Source organism: Ambystoma mexicanum, chromosome 14, assembly GCF_040938575.1.
Source record: "Ambystoma mexicanum isolate Mex_15411 chromosome 14, UKY_AmexF1_1, whole genome shotgun sequence".
Lineage (NCBI taxonomy): Eukaryota > Metazoa > Chordata > Amphibia > Caudata > Ambystomatidae > Ambystoma > Ambystoma mexicanum.
In genome coordinates, this window is record NC_090940.1 from 616,443,085 (window position 1) to 616,467,102 (window position 24,018).

At 43.4% G+C, this 24,018-nt stretch overlaps 2 protein-coding genes across 7 annotated transcripts in view; both read right to left on the minus strand.

The window, feature by feature from the left end:
• IFT43 (intraflagellar transport 43) overlaps positions 1–12,867 on the minus strand; it is a 580,365-nt gene extending 567,498 nt beyond the window's left edge. For both annotated transcript variants that reach the window (XM_069638039.1, XM_069638038.1), the window contains exon 1: positions 12,863–12,867. The gene's annotated coding sequence lies outside the window, so the exon portion shown is untranslated. The remainder of the gene's footprint in view (positions 1–12,862) is intronic.
• The window catches only part of TTLL5 (tubulin tyrosine ligase like 5), a 769,178-nt gene that overhangs the window by 204,902 nt on the left and 540,258 nt on the right, over positions 1–24,018 (minus strand). The window lies entirely within an intron of this gene.

Here is a 24,018-nt window from a genome sequence, read left to right on the forward strand (position 1 = left end):
GCACTTTCCTGCGAATCCCAATGCTTTTGAGGGCCTCTGCATGCCGTGTCTGCCTCCAGGATGTGGGCTGGAACGTCTGGTTCCAATACACATCCTGGGTGCCAGAGAGTCTGGAGTGTCATGAATGACTGGGACCACCGTAGTCCGTGAATGGTCCACGTATGGAGTTTGTTTTTGTGAGTACATCTTCCATTGGGTCCTCTCTGTTTTGGCGTGAAGGGAACTTTGGATAAGAGGAGGCTGAAAACATCACTACCATGTCGATCTCCTGAGTTCTCACTGAACAAAGGATAGGATCTAAGTATCCTGCAACTACGAAGCTGAGTCGAGGAACCGCTGGTGACCCGCTGGAAGGTTTGGCACCCTGAGCCCGCTGTAGTCCCATGGGACCCCTCTGCATCTGGTCGTCCTAGAAGGTCTGCGAAGACGCTTCGACCCAATGGAATAGTGGGACCAACTATTCTCGGCACCTTCATCAAACCCTGCAAGTAAGCTTTCTCGGAAGTGTCCCAGGGCCAACCAGTAGACTGACCAGCTTACCAAGTTGCTTTGCTCTGTCACCGCTGCCATTTCGAGGAGGCCCTCAAAACTTGGTATACTGCTAGCTGCGTGTCCCCGGCACCCTCACCGAATTTCGTACACTTGGCCTTCCCAGGTCTGAAGTGAGATGAGTGCGCCAGGACCGGAGTAAACGTGGTTACCGTGTTGCCCTGTCGCTGCAACGTCCTTCGCAAGTCCACTGCATTTGTGACCCTCTTGCCCTTGAAGCCTGCTGCAGTGAAACTGGGTCGATTCATCCACCCGGAGCAGAGAAATGCCACTGTCCCGTTTGGGAATCATCGCTGTATCTCAGGAACTAAAAGGTGCTGAGACGTCCTTTTTGCCGCATTCAAACCTGCAAGCGAAGTGGACTGACCTGCCGAAGTTTGGGTCTGCTTGCATCGGGGACCGGTGCAAACTCAATAGCCCAACCGGTGGTTCCTAGCGCAAGGGCCCATTTTTATGCACAAGTGGCCCCTGGGGGCCCCTCACCTGTCCACTGCTATTGCAAAATAGCGACTCCATTGCGAACTCTCGAACTGCCTCTGCCTTCAAATGAAGGTCCATCTTGAATAGTGGGAACTTGTTCTGCATCACCTCATCGACCTTCCCGAGCTGCTAGAGACCCTGTGAAGAGACCCTGTTCTGCCCATTGGAACAACTGCGTGAGTTTGCATTGCATGTACTATTGAGCACAAGGCTCCTCTCTTCTTAGGGCTTGGACTATTCTTAGTTAGGTTTATTTTCGATGTCAAACTGGGCATAAAGACTATCTGCACTGCCTGTTTCCTTCCCATCTAGGTTGTTGACATATTTCGTGCATTTAACCCTTTAGACCCCAATGGTCTTGTATATATAGTGTTGTGTTGGTTTACTTAGTGTTACTGTGATTATTTTGCTATGGTCGATATTACAAAGGCCATGTAATAAATGTGTCTATATTTTTGATATAACACCTGTCTGGAGTAATTTGTAAGTGTCCTTGCTTTGTGTGCACATGGAGGTCTTTCAGTTACCTTCACCGCTCCTGAGACTTGGTCCTGACCGCCTGCCATAGCTACCCTGATTGGTCAGGCTTGCCCAGAGGTTACCCTGTTCCAAGAAACTAGGCTGGCCTTCTGAACCTCTGCCCGTCCAGGTCAGAGTTCAGAAATCCATCTGAACAACATGGATTAGAAGCTATGAGGAAATACACATACATTCCTCATGGGTACAGGACATTAGCAGGCTCACAGTAGGTGAAAGTGCTCAAGCAAGGATAAAGTATGCAGTTTGGGAGCCATATTAAACGTAGACTTGCCCCAGCTTAACTACAATGCAGGGAGGATTAGAAGCTATGAGGATACATTTATCATGGATACAGGAGATGAGCAGCCTCAGAGGAGGTGATAGTGCTCAAGCACGGATACAGGATGCAGATTGGAAGCCGCGAGAAAGGTGTACATTCTTTGGCATATACAGAGTAGAAGTTACCAGGAAGGTGCACATGAACCGCTGCCGAGAGGAAATTGAACAATCTAGTCGAGAAACCTGTCATGGATTTGACACCACGGGGAAAGTACGCACAGACGACAGAAGAAACAGGAACAGCCATGTGCAACAAGTAAAGTCATGAATGTCGTTTAGAGAGGGATAACAAGTGATTCAAGCTACTTTTGCTACTTATGTGTTGCCACAAAAATGGTGGTTCTTGGAGAGAACCCGCTCTTGGCAGTGGTAGGACTGGCACACACACACACACACAGCATGATGAGGCTTGCTCCCTTACTTTACTGCACACATTCCCCACTCAGAGCCAACTCTATAATGCGTCTTTTTTGGCAATCATTTTGGAAGAAGTCCTTCAGAAAAAGATCTCTTGGCAAAAAATCCAAAGTTGGAGGTTGTTTTGGACACAGAGGTGAAAAGCAAAGCAAAGCGGACAATTCACGGCCAGCGATTCTTAAAAGGACACCACTGGCTCCTGTTGTGGGAGATTTCAATTGGTCAACCAGCAGTGATGGGTTCAGAGGTGAATGTCCCTTGGGGAAGGCATTCTATTGGTTGCTAAGGGCACTCACCGCAGCTACCAAGGACCAATCAGTGTACAAGTGCCCTGCAGAGCGCTGAATGACTTGATCGGAAACCAATTTAAACAGCAATTCGACCACACTGGGACATTTTGGATGAAAGGGGATTTCGCCACAAGTATCCTTCCTTTAAACACAGGGTGGACCTCTGCCAGGTAAAAAGCACTCGGAATCTGGCAGAGGGTAATCACTGTGGTTACTTCCTGCACCATGACTAAAAGTGCACACCATTACCCAACGTACTCCCCAAAGCACTGTGGGGCGTGTTTTATTCTGCCAGACAGCCATATAGGGAGGCAATCCTCCACCCCCCTCCAAGTCGTGCCCTAGGTACCAGAAGCCATCAGTATCCCCCGGGTCTACCTGCACCCAGCCATCTCCTGCCCTCAGAGAAGGATCAAACTTTCGGATGCCTGTTCAGCAGGCTTTATGGAGCTGGTCTTATGCCAGACGATGTATACATAATGGCAACAGGGTGAAGTGAGACATGCAGACACCTCACTAAGGACATACTCCTTACCCCTAGGCACGTTCAGATGATTGGCAACAGAGGAAGATGAGAGCTGCAAGCAAACTGAGTACACGGGCACCTCACTAAGGACATACTCCTTACCCCTAGGCACGTTCAGATGATTGGCAACAGAGGAAGATGAGAGCTGCAATCAAACTGAGTACACGGGCACCTCACCAAGGACATACTCCTTACCCCTAGGCACGTTCAGATGATTGGCAACAGAGGAAGATGAGAGCTGCAAGCAAACTGAGTACACAGGCACCTCACCAAGGACATACTCCTTACCCCTAGGCACGTTCAGAATAACAACAGAGGAAGATGAGAGCTGCAAGCAAACTGAATACACAGGCACCTCAAAGGACATATTCCTTACCCCCAGGCACATTCAGATTGGCAACAGAGAAAGATGAGCGCTTCAAGCATGCACCTCACTAAGGATATACTCCTTACCCCTAGGCACGTTCAGATTAGCAACAGAGAAAGATGAGAGCTTCAAGCAAGCACCTCAATAAGGACATTCTGTCCTGAGATTCCTCCGGACTATCTTGTATCCCTGGCTCAGGGTCTCCACCTCCCCACTCCCGGCACCACTCTCCTGACCTGTGGAATCTGAGTCTGAGGTTTCTTTGACGCTGTGTCGGTGTGCCAGGTAGTCCTTCTCCTTCTTAGGTGGTAAGGACCTGTCACGGGTAGAAGCCGTGGTGGATCTAGGAATGAACCACACCATGGCCCAAGCCCTGGGAAGAGGCAGTTGGGAAAAAGGGAGAAAAAGCCAGTTGGCAGAAAAAAAACCTGGGTCCTTGAGCGTAGCTGGTCACACTTCAGAGTCGGAAAAGCATTGGCGTAGCTCTCCGATGATTAGGCCGCACAAGATAGCAGCCAAGCAGCAAATAGTTCGTAAAGGTAAGGTGAAAATTCCACAAAAAGTAGATTTCCAACAAAGTACAAGGTAAGTACAAGAGACGGGAGAGCAAATCAAAGGGAACAAATGACAAACTGAAATGAGGCGCTGAACATGAGAACGGGAAAAATAAGGCAACTGGATTGGAGGAGGTAAGCAGGGTACCAAGAAAGGTGAGGAACTAGAAAAGGAAAGGATGAGCGAAAAGAGGAAAACACAGGACTGGCAAGCCAGTACAGACCACAAGCGAACAGGAGAGGAAGAATTAGATACAGAACAAAAGGCGAGAGAGCGAGCATGGGAAGAAAAAGGGCACGCGAGAGCGCTGGGAGATAGAGGTACGAGAGGGACAGAAAGGGCTTCGGTGTGAAGCGAAAACAAGGGAATAACTAGCGTGTTAACCGCAAAAGGGTAAGCAAGCTGCCCGGACGGTTGCAACGCGCCGACGGCTGGGATTACTGGCAGTAACTAACTCCCAGCGGCGGCCATGATGGGGAAACACGAGTACGTTGCAAGACATTCGGAAGATACGTGGTGGAACATTTCAATGGCGGCATATTCATATACGCGGTAACCAATGCCACTTGGACCGGGATATGACACATACTCCTTACCCCAGGGCACGTTCAGATTGGCAACAGAGAAAGATGAGAGCTGCAAGCAAACTGAATACATGGGCACCTCACTAAGGACATCCTCCTTACCCCCAGGCACGCGTTCAGATTGGCAACAGAGAAAGATGAGAGCTGTAAGCAAACTGAATACACAGGCATCTCAACCTCTGCTCGTGGAGGTAATTCTGAAGAGTTGTAAGGTGGTACATTATTCAAACTGCTAGATCATATTATCTGAACGTGCTTTAAATGAAAACATCATTTCCATCAACATTGCATCGTTGACTAGGATCAAAAACAACATAGTTGTGACTGTAGAGCTCGCTGCTGTTTCCAGGATTCTTGTCCTACCTCCTTTGCATATGGGCGTGATGAACATGACATTTCAACATGGCATAAGGAGATACATCTGTCCTGAATGTTTTACATTATGGTGGACTAACCAGTTCTCTCTTCTACTTTTGCTTGGTGTTTTATGCTTCTGTAAATCTGTGTTACCTCTAGATCAAGCTGTAGATATGGGACTATTACAATCTTGGGACACTATGGGGAATGTTACATATTCAGTGGTATTACAGTCTATTTCATGATTATCTTTAATCTGCTACAGATTTACTGAGATGTTTTATGTTGCGGAATGTTGTGGTATGTCAATGAGATATTGTTCAGCTTGGTACCAGTGCTCACTAATTCCAGTGAATGTTATAGTCATCTCGCTTTGATATGGTAGCCTTGTCATACTTGAATTTGATCTTAAATTTAGTGTTTTTTAATTGGTTCAGTATGTTTTGGGAAGTTTGGGGTTACAGTGTTACTTACGGGGGTATGTGGACTTTTAGGGTCCATTAATAACACACTTTGTGATTAGGTTTGATGTTTTGTTTGTCTATCTGTTATTTGAAGCTGGTTTTATCGTTAGTGATTTGCAATGGAAAATGTATGGATATTGGGGTAATATATGGGACTTGGGAGAGGTCCTAGAGATTGTTTTCTAATGTTTTTTCTAGTATTTTCTAGACTGAATAGACTTCACAGTCTTGACTGTTCTTTTTTTGTTTATTTAATTGTTTGTTTTTTCTTTTCTGTTTTTTATTTTTCTGCTAATAGTGAAATGATGGCTTCAAAGCCAAAAGGTGAGGTTAACGATCTCTGTGTAATGTCTTGGAATGTAAATGGAGTAAACAACCTCCTGAAGAAAAAGAAAGTATTTACAATGTTGGATGATATGAAGGCAGATATATGCTTTTTACAAGAAACACATATTTTAGCTGATGAGATCTCAAAGTTGAAGAAAGAATGGGTCGGCTCTGCTTTTGGGTCTTCTTTTACGGCGAGATCTAGAGGAGTAGCCATTTTAATTTGCAAAAAAATACCTATTAAGATTTTGAGAGAATGTGCTGATAAAGAAGGGAGACTGATTGCTTTGTTGGTTGCGATTCAGGGGGATCTATTGACTCTTTGCAATGTGTATGCACCCATAGTGGATGATGGTTCCTTTTTTAGAATGGCTGCACAGACTCTTTTGGATTTGAACTTGCCTAATATCCTTCTTGGAGGAGACTTTAATACTATTGTTGATCCTCTACTTGATAGAAGCCATGTCAGCTGGAGTGTCTCGGAGTAATCATCATCTTCGAGCACTTATGTCGCTTTTATTGGAACACAACTTGAAAGACAATTGTCGTCTTATGAACCCAGATAAACGCAAATATAGTTTTTTCTCGGGTGCTCATGGTGTGTATTCTAGACTGGACATGCTCTTGACCGGCGGGGCGGTGACGGAAAGCTTTCTGCCTGATTCATGTAATTATTTGCGTGAAAAACGCAGATTTGCGCGCCTTTCTGCCTGAAAATCCCCATTCTTCAAACAGGGATTTTCGGGCAGAAAGGCGTGCAAATCTGCGTTTTTCGCGCAAATAATTCCATGAATCAGGCTGTCAGTTTCTTGTGATATCGGTAATATACTGGTGAGCGATCACGCCCTGGTGACAATGCGCTTGAAGTTTAAATTTCAATGTTGCAGATCCTTTTTATGGAAACTAAATACTTCTATTTTAATGGATGATGATATATTAGACCGAATTGTGTCGGAGGCTAACTTTTTTTTTTTAATGAGAATCGCTCATGCGAGATCAGCTTACTGAACACTTGGGAGGCCTTGCCTGGGACTGTCAAGTGGTAAAAGGAAAAGAGGAAAAAAACAGACTGGAACTTGACCTAAAAATTAGTGAGGTATTTAAGGATTTAATGCTTGATCCGTCTAATTCTGCGAAATTGACGATCTTGAGGAAACTTAAAGAAATGGATGATGATATGATAGTTTGTTCTACTCTCGATGTGCCTATTTTGAAAAAGGAGAAAAGTGTGATAGATGGCTCGCATACAGGTTGAAAAAGACAGTGTCTGAATCTGCTATTGCTTCTGTTATTGACTTGGAAGGTAGGATTACATTTGACCCTAAAAATATAAACTCAATTTTTAGGGACTTTTACATGAAATTGTATAGCAATGAGGCTGGCATCACAAGAAGGGGGAGGGATTTCGGTTGAACGTGGGCTTCTTGATGCTGAACTGACGATTGATGAGTTAAAAAATGCAAATTCAAAACTGAATGTTGGTAAATCCCCTGGTCCAGATGGGCTACGTTGTGAATTTTATAGAATTCTTCGAAATTCGGCCCTGGAACTTTTGAAAGATATGTTTATTGCTAGTAAATTGGGTGGGGCATTGCCTAGAAGTCCATGTCATGCTTCTATCTCAGTTTTTTTGAAAAAAGGAAAGGACAGCAATCATCCGGCAAATTACTGTCCCATCAGTCTTATCAACACTGATAATAAAACTTTGGCTAAGGTTTTGGCCTTAAGATTAGAAAGGTTTCTTCCTAAATTAATTGATGAGGAACAATCTGGCTTTATGAAAAATAGGCACAGTGTAGTAATATTCGGAAAGTGTTACTTACCATGGAAAAAGCTAATGAGGTTGATTGCGATGCCGCTGTCCTTTCCCTTGACGCTGAAAAAGAGTTTGACAGGGTTAATTGGGACTATTTATATTCAATTCTAAGGGAGATAAATCTTGGTGATGAGTTCATTTCTTGGATTGCGCTTTTGTATACCAATCCGACGGCGGATGTTAAGACAAATGGGGTCAAATCAGAACCCTTCGGTTTGGAACGGGCCCCTTGTCATGGGTGTCCGTTTTCGCCGCTTTTATTTATTTTAGCGATTGAACCATAGGCTATTTGTCTCAAAAATAAACCTGGTTTGCATGGGGTTGGCTGCTGGGGAGTTATGCAGAAGGCCTGGTTATATGCGAACGATTTTTGTTGGTGCTTCAGAATTTGGATGAATATCTCGCCTGCCTGATGCGGATATTGTCTGGTTATCATGATTCATCGGGTTTCAAGATTAATTGGTTAAAGTCAGAGGTATTGCCTGTTTCCCATCGATGTGATAAAACTCGAGTCACGGGATTGGGATTTAAATGGTGTGATGCGCGCTTGCGCTATCTGGGCATTTGGCTGACGTCTCCTCTTTCAAATATAGTCGATGAGAATATGTGTAAGCTCATTAAAGATTGTAAAATGGATCTAGATAGATGGTCTCTTCTTAATCTGTCACTGTGGGGTAAGGTAAACGCCCTTAAAATGAATTTGGCTCCCAAAGTTAATTTCATAGGTAGTATGCTTCCTTTAAGAATTAATAATAGTTACTGGAAAGATTTAGACCGTCTCATTCATGAATTTTTATGGGATAAGAAACCGCCGAGACTTAGTATTTTGAAATTGCAACTTCCAGTTCATCAGGGTGGATTGGGGTTCCGAATTTTAAAGCTCATCACTTTTCATCTCATTCATTCATTCCTTTTTTGAATCGGGAGTCCGACCACTGGGAGGTGGCGGAATTGAATGCCTTTGGTCCGCTTAGTCCAGAAGCTTGGTTAACTACTAATATGAAATATCCTGGCAGTAGATCATTAGTGACAACATTTTTGCGCACAGCTTGGAGTGAGTTGTTGGCGTTTTTGGGCATAGATGCTTTTAAATGCCAGCGGGCCTCAATTTGGCTGAATCCTAAGATTCGAGACAACACCAAAACCATTTTTTGGCCTGATTGGTATCTTTCTGGCATTAAACAAATTTCCGATCTCAGTAAGGATGGTCGGTGGTTGACTGCGAATGAGACGAGAGAGAGATGGGACTTTGGGGACTCATCAGATTCTGCTTATAGGCGTCTGAAGAAGTCTGTAGGTGATGTTGACTGGTCAAACACTCTGGACCTGAACATCTTTATTGCTAATTCTAATGGAGAGGAGGGTGGTCTGGCTAGTAGAATGTATAAATTGATTGTGTCCCTTTATCAAGGTAATGACAAACTATGGGAGGTTTGGAGTGAGAGGATTGGCTTTCAGATTGATCCTGAATGCTGGCAAAATATATGCAGAAATGTTTACTTGTGCTCACTGAACTTAGGTGAAAGGTCTCTGCAAATTAAAATTCTTAATCAAGTATTCTGGTGCCTGGAAACTTTACACAAAAGAGGACTAACAGACAGTGATGAATGCTGGGGATGTGTACAGGATGTTGGATCTTTAGAACACATGCTGTGGAGCTGTATACGGGTAATAGGTTTTTTAAATGAAGTTTGTGATGTATGTGACATGATTACCGGTGGGGGGTCCACCTTGGATTTCAAGGCAATGATCCTAGGTGATGATTCTGGGTTGTCGGATCTCTGCTCTGTCCATAAAAAATGGCTTTTTGGGTGTGCCATTGTGGGCAAAAGATTGGTACTTCAAGGTTGGAAAAGCCGGATTCCTCCTTCATTTGAGGATTGGGTCCAAGAAATGCAGTCTTTCAAGAATTGAAAAAAGGATTTATAAATTGAAATGCAAATTGACCTTGTATGATAGGATCTGGAATAAGTTTAATGACTTCTTTTAAGGTGTTTTTCTTCTTCTTTTCAATCTGCTTTGCTGTTTCACTGTATTTGTACTGTTTTCAATGTGTTGTTTTTACTTGCTTTGCACAGTTTGTTTTACTCTTGCTTGTGTATATAACTGTAAATAAATAATTAAAAAAAAGATTGGCAACAGAGAAAGATGAAAGCTTCAAGTAAACTCCTCAATAAGGGCATACTCCTTACCCCTGTGCACGTTCAGACTGGCAACCAAGAAAGAAGATGCTGCAAGCAAACTGAATACACAGGCACCTTCCTAAGGACATACTGCTTACCCCCGGGCACGTTCAGATTGGCAATAGAGAAAGAGAAGAGCTGCAAGCAAGCACCTCACTAAGGACATACTTCTTACCTATAGGCCCGTTCAGATTGGCAACAGAGAAAGATGAGAGCTGCAAGCAAACTGAATACACAGGCACCTCACTAAAAGAAGTCTAGGTCTGTCAGTCCAAAACAAAATGCTGTCTGTGTCGAAACCTATGCTTGCCCTCACTTCTATAGGAAAACAGGGTGTATGGGGTTTGGTCCACACAATAGTGTTCAAAGTAAAGTTAATGTAAAGGGCATGTCAGGACATTAGCGCCATTAAGTGATCACATATGATATCAAACAAGGGTCCCTGGCAGCTCATGGAACAGACGGACTTCAAACAGACAAACAAGGGCGAACGGAAACCTTTCAGCCAAGCAAAGTCTTTCACATCACTGGTTTTAGCCCTTAGTGCCTTACCAGAAATAAAATACATGTACAAATCAGTCTTGGTTCCACTTCCAGAGGGGCAGTTCCCCCTGAACTGCATTCAATATCATGATATGGGGGCTCTGTGGAGCGTCCACTATTGGTTCTGGATAAAGGGAGTAGTGAGCCTGAACATTTGAAGTCGTGAGATGATTGTTTCTCGGTCTACCAAGATATCAGGGTCCCTCGTTGAGAGTCCAGCACAGGCTCATACATATGAGGATCACTGGTAGCATGGCAAAGCATGCTTGTTTGATCACTGCTTTTCTGGCAGATGACAAGCTCTTAGCCCTCCCACCCCCCTGCAGCAGTGCTCAGCTTAAAGGGAACAAAGTGGAAGTGCCAGACCTGTAGGACTGCTAGAATCTGTTTCTAACGGTTTCTAACGGTGTCAGTGCTTCCGTGACAAGCCTGCCTACCAGACCTGTCGGGCGCAGCAGCCCCGGCAGGCAGACTCGTAGTGTGGCGGCCCAGAAACAAGGGTGCCGGTAAGCCTACCCGCCCCCTTGTTTCTGGACCACCACACTTATAATGAGGCCCCCAACCGCTCTAAAGGCAATACTTCTGTAAACTGGGATCATTCGCCATAGCAGGGACAGTAGTTGGGAGCTCTAAGCAGCAGCCATGATCTTAAGTCAGCCGGGGCTAGCCAGTAAAACGTTGTTTCAGTATGGTCTCTGCCATGGCTCCCTCAGCCCCCCACCCAAGCACCCAGCATGAACTAATGGCAGGTCAAGAGATTGCCCACAGCACCATATTAATTGTGCGCAAGAGCCCGTGCACAGAGGCGGACTTGTGTTGGTCAAGATTAGGTGATTCGAGAGATGTGCAGGGAAACTGTAAGCCTACAGCCAACACCTGACTCCCAAAGGGCGAGACTGTCCAAGTGCATACGATGGTTTGCAGCCATTTTACTGTTAGGTAGTTGCCAGACATACAGGTAGGAGGCAGTGATCATTGTGTGCTTGGAAGAGTTGCAGGCTTGAAATGTTGTCACATGCCATATAAAACAAGTGTTATCATTTTTATGTTCCCAAAATGTTCTTTGATGTTATGCAAAGTAGCTCACATTGGTTCTATTTGTCCTCTCCCCTTTCTTACGGGTGACTTCAGGGCCTAGGGAAGATGGCTGGAGGTATAGTGGGGACCCTTTCCAAAAGGATGTTTGGGGGCCCTTTAGCCCCCACACCCCTTCTGAGGTAGCGGGTGATGCATAAAGTATAATGGAGAGGTTTCCTAAGGCAAACTCCAATGGGTGACTTTCCTGACTATCATGGATGGCACAAAATCTGAGACTCTCCTTGAACATTAATATTCCCCAAGCTTATTCCCTGCCCAACATCAAAGGGCTGAAAGCAGGTTTAACAGGTCAGGGAGATCACCTTTTAAAAGGCACACTGAAAGTGACACAGCCTTTAGTTTTTGGGAGACTGGTGCCTCTTTAGGCATTATGCGCAAACCATCAGTCCTTCACTCTGACTTGGCTCTGGCAAAATCATGGTTAAAACGCTGAAGCAAGGGGGTCAAAAGCCGCAATGATCATGGGACAGGCAGCCAGCAGGAGAGGTTAAACCCTAGATCAGCTCTTAAGAGGACCAGCAACATTTTCTCTACAGAATGAAGGTGATTGGGACACATACGAGAAGTGCTACGGAAGTGCTGCTAGCCTGCCAAGTATCGCCCTGCTGCAAACTACTTGCAAATCTTGAATGCAGTATGGCTAAAGGACTCGGATACTCATTGTCGCTGTCTTTGCAAGCCTTATTACGGATAAGTACTATTTGATACTAAATCGACATTGCTTGCTTTCATTTTAGAATTGTGTCAATTCAATTGGTGAAGTCTATCTTTGAAACCCCATTGGCTCCGTCCACATTTCCCAGACTCCTTCATAAGCACTGTTCGGGTGCAGCAGCGCACGCGCAATCGAGAAGTGCTATGGTAGCGCTGCTTAGCTCCGCAGCAAGCAGCCATTCCTTTGCTCTTTTGTGGTGGGCTGGCTTGTTTCTACCTTCCAAGTAACACTGTGTTTCGTTAAAGCATCTCGCTGTTGCTTGATTATCCTGCCTTCCTTGCGTGTGTTCATCTGTTTGCGGTCACTCAATTACAACCGTTTGAGTATGGAGCAGTCCCATAGTACAAACAAGGGTAGCGGCGTCTACAAATTGAAATCGACCATGCCCCTACAAACAGACACCTCCAAACTAGTTATGCAGCTAAAGCGCACTCTCAAGAGAACACCGCCCACCTTGAACTCGGCTAAGAAGTTGTGTACCACGGGGCTTCCGCTGCCAAAAACACATACCGTAGACATTTGTGATTTCTATCATCCCAACCCCACTTTGTCCATCATGCAGTCCCAATCTAACTGCAACAAATCTGTAATCCTAGTGACTCCTTCCTCTGTTCCTTTATTCAACACAAATCTCTCTAGTCTGTAGTCAATGACGCCTCCAGATTCTTTAATGGCGGCAGGTTTTGGATTATCTTTAGAAAAGGTCGCCTCAGTTGATGCTGGGATAAACCTTCGATCTCCGGCAGCAACCTTGTGCGACACAGTGATACCTTGCACACAGATTGACACCCTGGGCTTTGGTGGTGCGAAACAAACTGCGTCTCTTCCAAACAATATAGAACCATCTTGGAAGACCCAACATCATTTCAAGTCGCGGTTGAACTGGCAAATCAGCTGCCCTTAAATCAATCGAAAAAGCATCAACTCATGGCTAATCCCGACTGTTACACCACTATAGAACCATTAGCTTTGGCAGTGCAACATGACAAACTGATAATAGCTCTACTCCTCCAATGTGTAGCCTTAACTTATCTAAAACCCCCTATTATGTTCGCCCACTCCTCGCACAATTCCTCAGCGCTGTCCATTTAATTTAGAAAACCAACTCCAAGAAAGAAAGATTCTGTTTCTCGTCCACATGACATAACTCCCTGTCAAACTCGCGCCTTCCCGCAAATAGATATTACTTTATCGGCCATGAATATGGCTCCTATGTCCCTGACCAAATTATTTGAAATGCTGGACAAAAAGCTCAACCATCAGACCACTCATTACTCAGCTATTATAACGAGAGGTGCTGAGCTGCTGAACACTTCTTCTAAAACAGAATCAATCACAATACCAGTACCGCTTGTCACACACTTGGCTAACGTTGGACCAGTTTCTACATGCAGTATGCACAAGAATGATGTCAATTGCACGAAACTCCCAACTAACATACCAAGCTATCAGCCGCCAGATGAGCTGGTGTCAGCAGGAGCTGATCAGCAGGAGAGTCATTCTCTATCAGCAGGAGCTGATCAGCAGGAGAGTCATTCTCTATCAGCCACCAGATGAGCTGGTGTCAGCAGGAGCTGATCAGCAGGAGAGCCATTCTTTAGTGCCGGTTCCAGCTAGGCCTTTTTGCCACAGCTGGACATTACACCGCACATACCTACAGTGACCACATATGATGGACAATTTCTAACATTGGAGCAAAGACGAGTTGAAATGGCAAAATCTATCACCCTCTTTTTCAGTGCTCCTCAACGGCTAAGTCATCCAAGAACTCAGTATGTGGGTTCATGCAATCGGGATGACGTAGATGACTGCAACCTTCCTAACACTCGTTCTTTCAACACCCAAATACGATCAACACCCAAATATGATCTGTGCCCTCCGTCCAGAAAGCTCTTCCTGACTTGAAAAACTCTGCCATCTTTAAACCACCAATTAAAAAAGAAATCAAACCCTGTAGTGGATGCTTCTAAGCAGCCCAAAGACAACGTGCAACGCTTTCATCAACTAGTCATACAGTGCCGTCCAACACCATATGCTATATATGACCGTAATAGGTTGAGCATACTTAATATATTCTGTGATGTTCCGAGGCTAGAGAACATCACATCTTCAGACATAAACCAAGTAGAATTTCTTACATAGTCGGATTTGTCTATCGCGATATTGTTGATGCAATCGGGCGCTATTCGTAATTTGATATGGCGAGCTAGAAATGAACTTTATAACTTGGGATTCCTTGCTTCCAAAGACACATTCCTAGACAGTTCCCCTGAATTTAACTCCTTAAAGGGACTGCAACTGATCACTCAAGCAGCAACATCATTAAAAGTGACTTGCTCCTCGAGTACTAGGCTCGTTGAGCCACATGCAGACGATCAGCAAATTAATCAGTCGCAATGGAAACCACGTTCTGATCAGAATGCATAAGAATCCAAGCCTGAGCATCATGAGACCTTTAAATTTGCAAGCTGGAACATGCGTGGTTTCGAACATCTCCTGAGTGCAACTGCAAATCACAAACGATTTTGATATTATCGTATTCCAGGAGAACTGGCTAACAAAGACTCCAGTTTGGGAGGGTCATAGTCTTTCTCTTTTTTCCTGCAAGATCCTCAAAGACAGGCAGACCAATATCAGGACTCCTTATTGCCATTAAGACAGCCTCAGGCATTTCTGTACATCTTTGGGCATCCCCAAACTTGTACATTCAAATGGTAAAAATCAGCTTTCCATCCAAAGCTATAGTGGTAGTCAATATTTACTGGCCTCATCATGGTATTGAAGCCAACCAATTTTTTGAGGACCTTGAAAAGGTTTTCAATCTTATTGTGAGTGACGCGACGATTGTTCACACCATCCTAGCAGGTGACTTAAATCTCCACTGATTTCCTCATGTCACCACTGCCGAAGATTCTTTAAGACATCGATGGCAAACTCTCATGGAAGAAAGACAATTAGTGATGCTGAATGGTGCGCTCCTGCGGGACATTCCCACACAGAGCACTTGGAGGACAGACAATTTGGAATCCATTATTGATTCCAAATCATACAGACAAAGCTTTATTGTTACAACATGATGGTGAACATATGTCAACTGCACTTAAAACAAAGAATTCAGGCCAGGTGTGGACTCTGCTAAATCAAGCCACTCATTGACACAGACTCCATCTCCAATTAATGTAGTGCCAGAACACAAATGAAAAGAACATTTCTCTGCCCTATATGCCTTTCCGTTACCCATTAATTCATCCTGTTCAAAGCACAAATTGACAATATGTATCTTCAATTTGATGAAGAAGACGTTAAGTTCTACATTCTAAAATCAAGCTCCTCTAGAGCCCCTGGCCCAGAAGGCCTTAATAATGCTATGTTCAAGGAACATCCAGAGGCCTGGTCAAAAATTCTCCTCACCATTTTTAACCACGTCCTGGAAACTAAAGCTATTCCCTTGTTATGGCAAAAATCAATAGTTGTCCCCATTTTTTGAAAAGGGTGACAGACAGTCCTGACTCAATTACAGACCAATTGCTCTGTTAGATGCTCCGGGCAAAATATTTGCCCGGTTGATACTGAGAGAATTCAATAAATGGATAACCGAATTCCAACAACGAGACCCCTTTCAAACAGGTTTTGTTGCGGCTGGGATACTTCTATTAACTTAATGACGATCAGTGCTATCAAAGCTCATTGCAGATCGATGCAACAACAGGAATACATGGCCTTATTGACTTTAGGTCAGCTTTTGATTCAGTATCTAGACACCTGCTAATGAATAAACTATAAAGCGCAGTGCCCTCACAGCATTAGCACTCTTTCAACTTTTGCACACAAATACTACCATCCAAATTCGGCTAACATCAGATGGTGACTGATCTTCACCAATACCGACTTTCAAAGGGTTCAAGCAGGGCTGTGTCCTAGCATCAACCCAATTCAACCTTTTTATTTCGGACCTTAAAGAAAAATGTGCAAATATTAGTACCGACTCTCCAAAATTGGGGCCACACATAATTTTCTGACTCCTCTACGCAGATGACTTGGTTTTAATATCTAAGTCTCCCATTGGCCTGCAAAACCTGTTGCATGCACGGAGCGAATATGCTGACCAGAATTAGTTGATTATTAAGCTAGATAAGAACAAGGTGTTACGTTGTAGGAAGGGACAGAATGATCAGAGACATTTTAAGGTACCACGTCCTTTCATCGCAGGAATTTTTTTTCACTTGGGTTTTTACCACCGAGATATATATAATTCTGATGCTATGAAATTTAAGAATCTGAAAACATCACAAGTCAGCGCCTTGGAAACATTGCGCAAAGACCATAATATTGTTATTCGACCATCGGATAAAGGGGGGAGCATAGTTATCATGGACAGTATCAACTATAATAAGGAAGCCATCAGACAACTGAGCAACACATCATGCTATGAAAAAGTTGACAGATCTATCCTTAATACCACCAATCAGGAATTCCACACTCTGTTACATATTTGGAAAGAGCAGGATTTAATAAATGAGGATGAATATTTCTATTTGAAGAACATCCATCCCACTACTCCTCATTTATTTAAATCCCAAAATTCACAAGAGTCTTATAGATCCCCCTGGACGTCCTATTGTATCCTCGATAGGCAGCCTTTTGGAGAACACCTCGAGATTCTTAGACCATTTTCTCCAACCTTTTGTATTGAGTTTGAACTCATATATTCGAGATACTTCTGACTTGCTAACAAAGTTTAATGATGTCAATTGGGAATCTAATTTTCTTTTGGTTTCCCTAGATGTAGTCTCTCTTTACACTTCGATACATCATCAGTATGGGTTAAATGCATGTAAGCACTTTTTAGCGAGTAGATCTGTGAGCTATCGCCAACACAATCTCATGCTATTAGACATGTTGAGATTCTGCTTGGAACACAATTACTTCCTGTATGATAATGCTATCTATAGACAAATACAAGGCACGGCCATGGGGTCATGCATGGCACCAACCTATGCAAATCTGTATATGGGATGGTGGGAAATGACAGTGGCATGGAGTGAGGAGATGGAAGAATTCACCAAACACATAGTGATGTGGCATCATTTTATTGATGATTTGTTTCTAATATGGGACGGTAGTGAAAATGAATTAGAAAAATACATCTCTATTTAGAATTGCAACCCATATAATCTGGAATTGACTAGTACTGTCAGCAGAAAAGAATTGGTCTTCTTAGATGTGTTGTTTAAAATAGAAGAAAACATGATAAAATCTACACTCTATAGAAAGGAAACTAGCTCCAACTCTACCCTCCACGCCAACAGTCATCATCCCCCATCACTCAAAAAATCCATACCATATGGAGAATTCTTGAGAGCCAAACGTGTCTGTAGTCAGGAGAAAGATTTCCAGGAAGAAGCCAAAAATATCGGCAGAAGGTTCGTAAGCAGAGGATACTCTAAAAATACAGTGACAGAATGCTTTGAAAAAGCAGACAAACTTTCTAGAAGTATCCTGTTTAAACCCAAAATTAAACCTAAAGATGAGAAAATCAGGTTCATAACAGGCTTCAACCAACAAGCCCAACAAATAAGAGTCATAATGCAAAAACATTGGAACATTCTAACCACCGATAGAGATCTGTGTAGAGTCTTAGAGATAAGACCGAGTGTTACTTTCCGCAGAGCCCCCACACTAAAAAACATCTTGGCGCCAAGTATGGTAGTGACTAAGAATGAATCGTCAAGTTGGCTCTCAGGAGAGAACAAAATGGGTTTCAGAAAATGTTGTAAATGTAAATTGTGTGATTTTGTATCTAAGAGACCATTTACTGGTGTTGATGGCAAACAATGGAAACACAAACATAGAATAACATGTCAAACGAAGTTCGTTGTGTATGCCTGAATTATATAGGATCCACAATAGGCCCGCTCAAACTGTGCATCTTGCAACATTATAGAGCTATAAAAAATGGAGATCAAACCTATCCACTGGCAACACATTTTGCTGAACAACATAGCAATAATGTAAAAGAAATGAGTTTCCAGGGACTAGCCCATATACCACAACATAAAAGACTTGGCAATAGAGAACTCAAGTTACGTCAACTAGAAGCCAAGCTCATATGCAAATATGATACTCTGAAACCCAATGGTCTAAATATAGACTCAGAGATGTATGTGTTCCTATATGAATGAGGAATTAAACATTGATATCCAGGTGCTAATCTATATTAACCAACACACCTCGATATGTCCATTCATTTTGCATATATGATTATCACAAGTTTACAAACTATTGTCTATAGTTATGATACCGATCTAGGTAAACCCTTCCTCTTACTGGCTGTGTGTATTATATGAATCAACACACTTCAATATTCATTTAAATTTATGGATATCTGGATGTTTTACAGCCATACCTTTGCACTGAATAGGAACTCAGGTCTCAGCTTTTGCCTTATATTGTACTTTAATGCATTAGTCACTTTGTTCGATATGGTGACTTTTCACCAATCATGATATTGTTTTAATTTGTCATTGAGAATCAGACTGTCTATACCACAGATGCTCGCCCCGTGTAGTGAACACCATTGTTGTTTTTATATGGCCATACACTGGTATTGCCATGTTGCATTTATAGTGTGCATATATAGGGGGCCTTCACTTGAAGGCTTATTTTACTATACAGAAGCGGGCATTGTGGCTTCAGGGCAGTAGCAGCATACATTCGTTTTAGGGCATTTTATGCCACTAGCGGGAAGAGAGCAGCACCGTGAAGACATTTTTTCTATCACGGTGCAGCATTAAATTAAATAGGCGCACTAGCGCTTTTACTTGTGGTCACCTCTTTTAACATTGTAAAGCAAGTGAAGGTGAAGGGCTGTTATGGCTTATTGTCAGCTGGCATACACCCAGTATAATAATGGGGAATTAGGTAACTCACAAATGTGGGCAACTATGTATTTACACACTGCACAATGGCGGATTTGTTGCAATCAGAACCATAGAGTTCTAAACAATTAACTGTTAAGGTTTTTTTCATGTTATGTAACTGTTAACTTTTTTTACGTTATGTAAGCTGCACAGCTGTGCAGACCCAATCACCTTCAGTGCAAGGGTATAAAAACACAAGGAAACAAACGTTTGGAATCATACTAGCCTGAGGAAGCTCGTGAGTCGAGTGGAACGCGTGGCGTTTTCCACCCGCTGTGGGTGAGTGCTGCATGACACCTGGTCTGCTTAGGTATTGTTATGTATGCTTTTTATACTATGTTCACTCTTTTTGGATAAATAAAATGAAATTTTGAACACAATTGGAAGTCTTGTGTGCTTGGGCATTTTTTGGTAGGTGTTTGTGGGAGAACTTTCTCCTCCCCAGCACCTTTACCCTTCTGTTTAACACATATATATATATATATATATATATATATATATATATATAAATCAAAGAACTTTATTCGGCCAGAAAGGCCATCAAAGCACCTACAATGCTAGTACATAATCACAGTAAACATTTTGGTAAAGGAAACAACAAAATGTTACCAGGGTAGTCTCTTGTGGGGTATACAGGGGCAGGGACATAAAAAGAACCAACTGTAATACCAGTTTTCCTTGGCCACCCAAGGCCATTGCATCTTTCCATGACAGCCCTTGCCATATCGACATCCCCGAAGACCACTTTGACAATGTCCGTATTGGCTCCAGGTTTGGACATTCTAATACACTTCAATATAGAGCCCCTGGACACAAACCCACATTCCCCCAAAGCCCGCAACCAATGAAGGCATTTGTTTCGGAGGGCTTCCCTTTGTTCTCTAGTGGCAATTGGTAATTTTGGGACACCATGGAGAAGCAATATGGAGCTACTACAGACTTCAATTGCGTGGTCCCCAGACGAAAACCCCCCTTGGTCGAATAAAGAGGATTTTTTTCCCCTTCCCACCATGCGCAAATTATCCTGTATTCTCCCAATGGGGGGCCATGAGGTGGGGGTTTGGCCCCCAAGGCTAAGGGAGCCCTCTGTGTGGGTGGCAGAGGGGGTTTGGGGGTGGAGTCACCCATGGTTCACTCCTCAGGGGTGGAATAGATCCACAGAGACGGGGGACGGACAGGACTGTATGGGGTAAAACCCTTTGTCGGGCCTGGGCTTGTCCCCCCAGAAGAGGGGAGTCGAGGATGTGCCCCCGTGCCAGCAGTTGGGGCTGGGCCTCCCTGCCCAGCCCCAAATAAGTTGACTCCAACTCTAGGAGCCCCTCCTTCCCCCCTAGCCTCTGTCACACCCTTGAACAGAGCCGCTAATAGTGCTTTAATGTTAGCTAGTTTGATAAGCACACGTTCACAGCAACAGCTTGAAGTAATAGAAGGATCTTTGGGTGATGAGGCCAATGGAGACAGATTCCCTTGAATAGAGGGTTTAGCAGCCCTAAGTGGAGTTAGCGTTTTTGGGGGGAGCTCCCCCAAAAAATAAATGATTAGGAAAATCCATGGTAAAAACCCCTGCGAAAGAACATCCAGCAATTAAATGACATGGAACCCATTATAAATGGCATGTGAACAAAACAGCAATTGAAGTAGTCCACGAGCATCAATATCTAGGAGTAAACACCAATGATCATAGTACAGATCTCCCGTACATGTCGGAGATCAAATCTTAAATGACAACAACCATATCGCAGGCATAGATTATACATGCCAAGTATGGCACATTTTCGTGTGCACCGGTACTGACATCTTATATATGTTATGTTTATTTATTTATATAGCGCCTGTGCACAATGTGTTTCAAAGCGCTTCAAGGCAAGAGAGGGAAAAAGGGAAAATACAATGACATTCTTACAGGCCATGAACAATACGAATGTGACATTAACTATTGTACTCGGCCTGGCGACATTACTGATAGTGCACAAGCTAAGACACAGATAAGGAAGGGAGGGGGAGAATGGGAAGGAATTGGAAACAGACAGGTGACTACCATACAAGGCCTGACAGCATTTCTGGTAGAGCCGGAGATTAACAAAAGGTGAGGGAGAGGGGTGCAGAAAGGGAGGGGAGGAACAAAACAAGCGACTAACGTACTAGGCCTGACAACATTTCAGATAGTGCTGGATGGGGGGGTGGTTTGGGGAGTGAGAAAATAAGTAGGGGAGGGGGAGGAGACAAACAAGGTTGCTATCATAATAGGTCAAGGACAATTCTGATAGAGTAAGTGCATAGAAGAGAGGAGGGGAGGAGACAGGAAAAGGGAGAAAGGGATAGGAGGAGAGAACAGAGAGTGAGCAGTGAAAAAGTGTAGAAGCAAGAGGGGAGAGCAAATACAATTGCAGAAGTCAGTAGTAACACATAATGTTGCGAGAGAACAGCAAATACAAGCCAAGATTCGAGAGGAAAATGGGAACTGTATGATTCAGGGTCACCATGAGTACAAGATGCAGGGGAAGTCCAGCATGAGAGTTGAGAGAGGGTGACCCATTGTGAGTCAATGAAGTCCATACAAGTGAAATCCAAGCATTGGCAAAAGGTGTTGATGGTGAAACCAGAATGCATCAAGACAGACTCCTGCAGAGGTAGGATGTAGGGGGTGGTGGGGAGATCCAAAAGGTGGTGCCGATAGTACTATGTGGGGCTGAGACGAAGTCTTGGAAATCAGAATCCTTCTGGCTTAAGCTAGAGGGTATAATTTTGGAGGCGTGTACTTTCACTCCCTAATGGACAACATATGCCGATAATAAGGCATGAATTAGGGTTGCAATCTTTGCACAGTGCCTATATATGGAAAGTATATACATTGTACAGAAAGTGTGTTATTGCATCTAAAACAAATACTCTGTTGTAAAAATTGTCTAATTACCTGATAACTTCTCATCACAAATTTACTTTAATACGGAAGACAGAGTTAAATAAGGTCTTGTGATTGGCTGATATATCGACTGATTAGCTCATGACCAATCCCATGCGTGCCAAAGAAAAATTAAGTCATCAGGATTGGATTAACACGCGCCAAGCGTGTCTAACTTATGTAGAGTTTAAGGATAAATAAAAGGCGTTGCACTCCTGAATCCTACCTGTTGAAATGTCCTTCTCCATCATATAGAAAGGACTATTTGTGTTTTAGGCTTAATCTCTGGCCAACAAATTAGATCCTAGCCAAGTGGCAAAGAATGCCGAAAGCAGACAATATTTGCAGTTTCTGCAAAATAACAAACCAACCGGAAACTCAAACATTTATTGATAGAGTGTCCATCCCTCAACGGCAAACTGACGTTTTATTTGAAAAAATATTTAAAACACTTTAAAATCTTAAATTCAGATGTTCTTTGGCATGAAACCTTTTCCTCAAAACGAATAGTAGTTAAAATTGCTATTGTTAAGTTTCTGTGTTCGCTACATATAAACTAAATCGGTTGAGGATGTGTTAATTGATTTGCTTTGTTAACTGTTTTAGCCAGTGTTTCAAACATTGTGACTATTATATTGTAACTATGAAATTGGCAAATGCATTGTAGTTCCATATTCACAATGATGTATATTACATGTCAACATATTTCTACACAAAATGAGAAAAAAAGTCATATGCCTTTTCATAAATTAATCAAAATTTTAATTTTATATTGTGATTACCTAAATATTGTTATGAAATGTAATAACATTTTTTTTAAAGGTTGATTATTATTCAGCTGCATCAATAAAAAAAAAACCTGAATCAGCACTTAAGAGGACCAGCAGCATTTGCTCTACAGAATGAAGGTGGTTGGGACACGCGTGATTTGGACACATGCTTCATGCCCAAGTCACCTGCCCCACATTTAGTCCACGCTCAGCACAATTTAGCGAGGCCCCCTTTGCAGAACCTCCCTCCCTTTAGGAATCACACTCACCACTGTGGCAGCAACCCCCCGTGGCAGCAGGGGGGACACATCAAGTGCCTTGCATGATCAATACTTGATTGCTTCTTACCAATGCAGAGGAGGCAGCAGGATGGGCAGAAAGTGCCGGAAGCTTGCAGCAGAGAGGGCCACAGAGCTATCATTCAGCACTCAGGGCCCAGCCCACTTCTATAACACTTCGGGCAGTGTAAGGGTGCAGAAGTAAGACTGACACAGAGTGGTCATTGTGGTTGGCATAAACTTTTATTCAAGTGAGAAAATAAAAAGAAAACCCATCTTGCCCTAGCTGTACGAGGAGTTTCCCTGCCTCTACCAAAATAACTAATGTCACAGTCAGGATGTCAAAGGAAAGAGTCCATAGACCTATGCCAGAATGCTAGCTCTGTCCCTCACACTCTGCGTTAAACTAAATAAAAAGGATCTCTTCCTAGTCCAGAGGAATGATGCCCTTCCCCTGGACAAAAAGACAGTTCTTGGTTTGAGAATTGTAAATGTCCAATCAAGTGTTGGAGGAATGTCTCCCTTCCCCAACCGGCCTTTCTCAGGCTTCTTCTGTCTCTGTATCCCAGACCCAGGGTGGCAGACCTGGTTTCCTTCTCCATTGATGAAGAATAGTGGGTTGGATGCTCCTTCAAACTGTGGTGGTTCCCTGACCCTGGTTAGCAGACTGGTTCCCTTCTCTACCAGGTCTCTTAATCTCAAACACAGGCTTGGTTTACTCACCTACCAAGTTCTGTGTTTATCTCTATTACCCTCACAGCTCTCTTCACAGTCTCTTAATCTCACATGCAGACTTGTTTTACTCTCCTGCCAAGTATTGCATTCAGTGGAATCATTCGCAGTTTTCATCACCTTCTCCTCTCTTATTTGACAGCCCTGGGTCGTCTTCCCTCCAAGAACTGTCACAAAGAAGATTAGGTATCCTTGTTACCCTCTGGGGAACCCCCAACCATAGGTCTAGCCACCCAAATACCTTTAGGGTCTTGGCTGCAGACCTCCATTCGGTTGCAGGCTTCCTT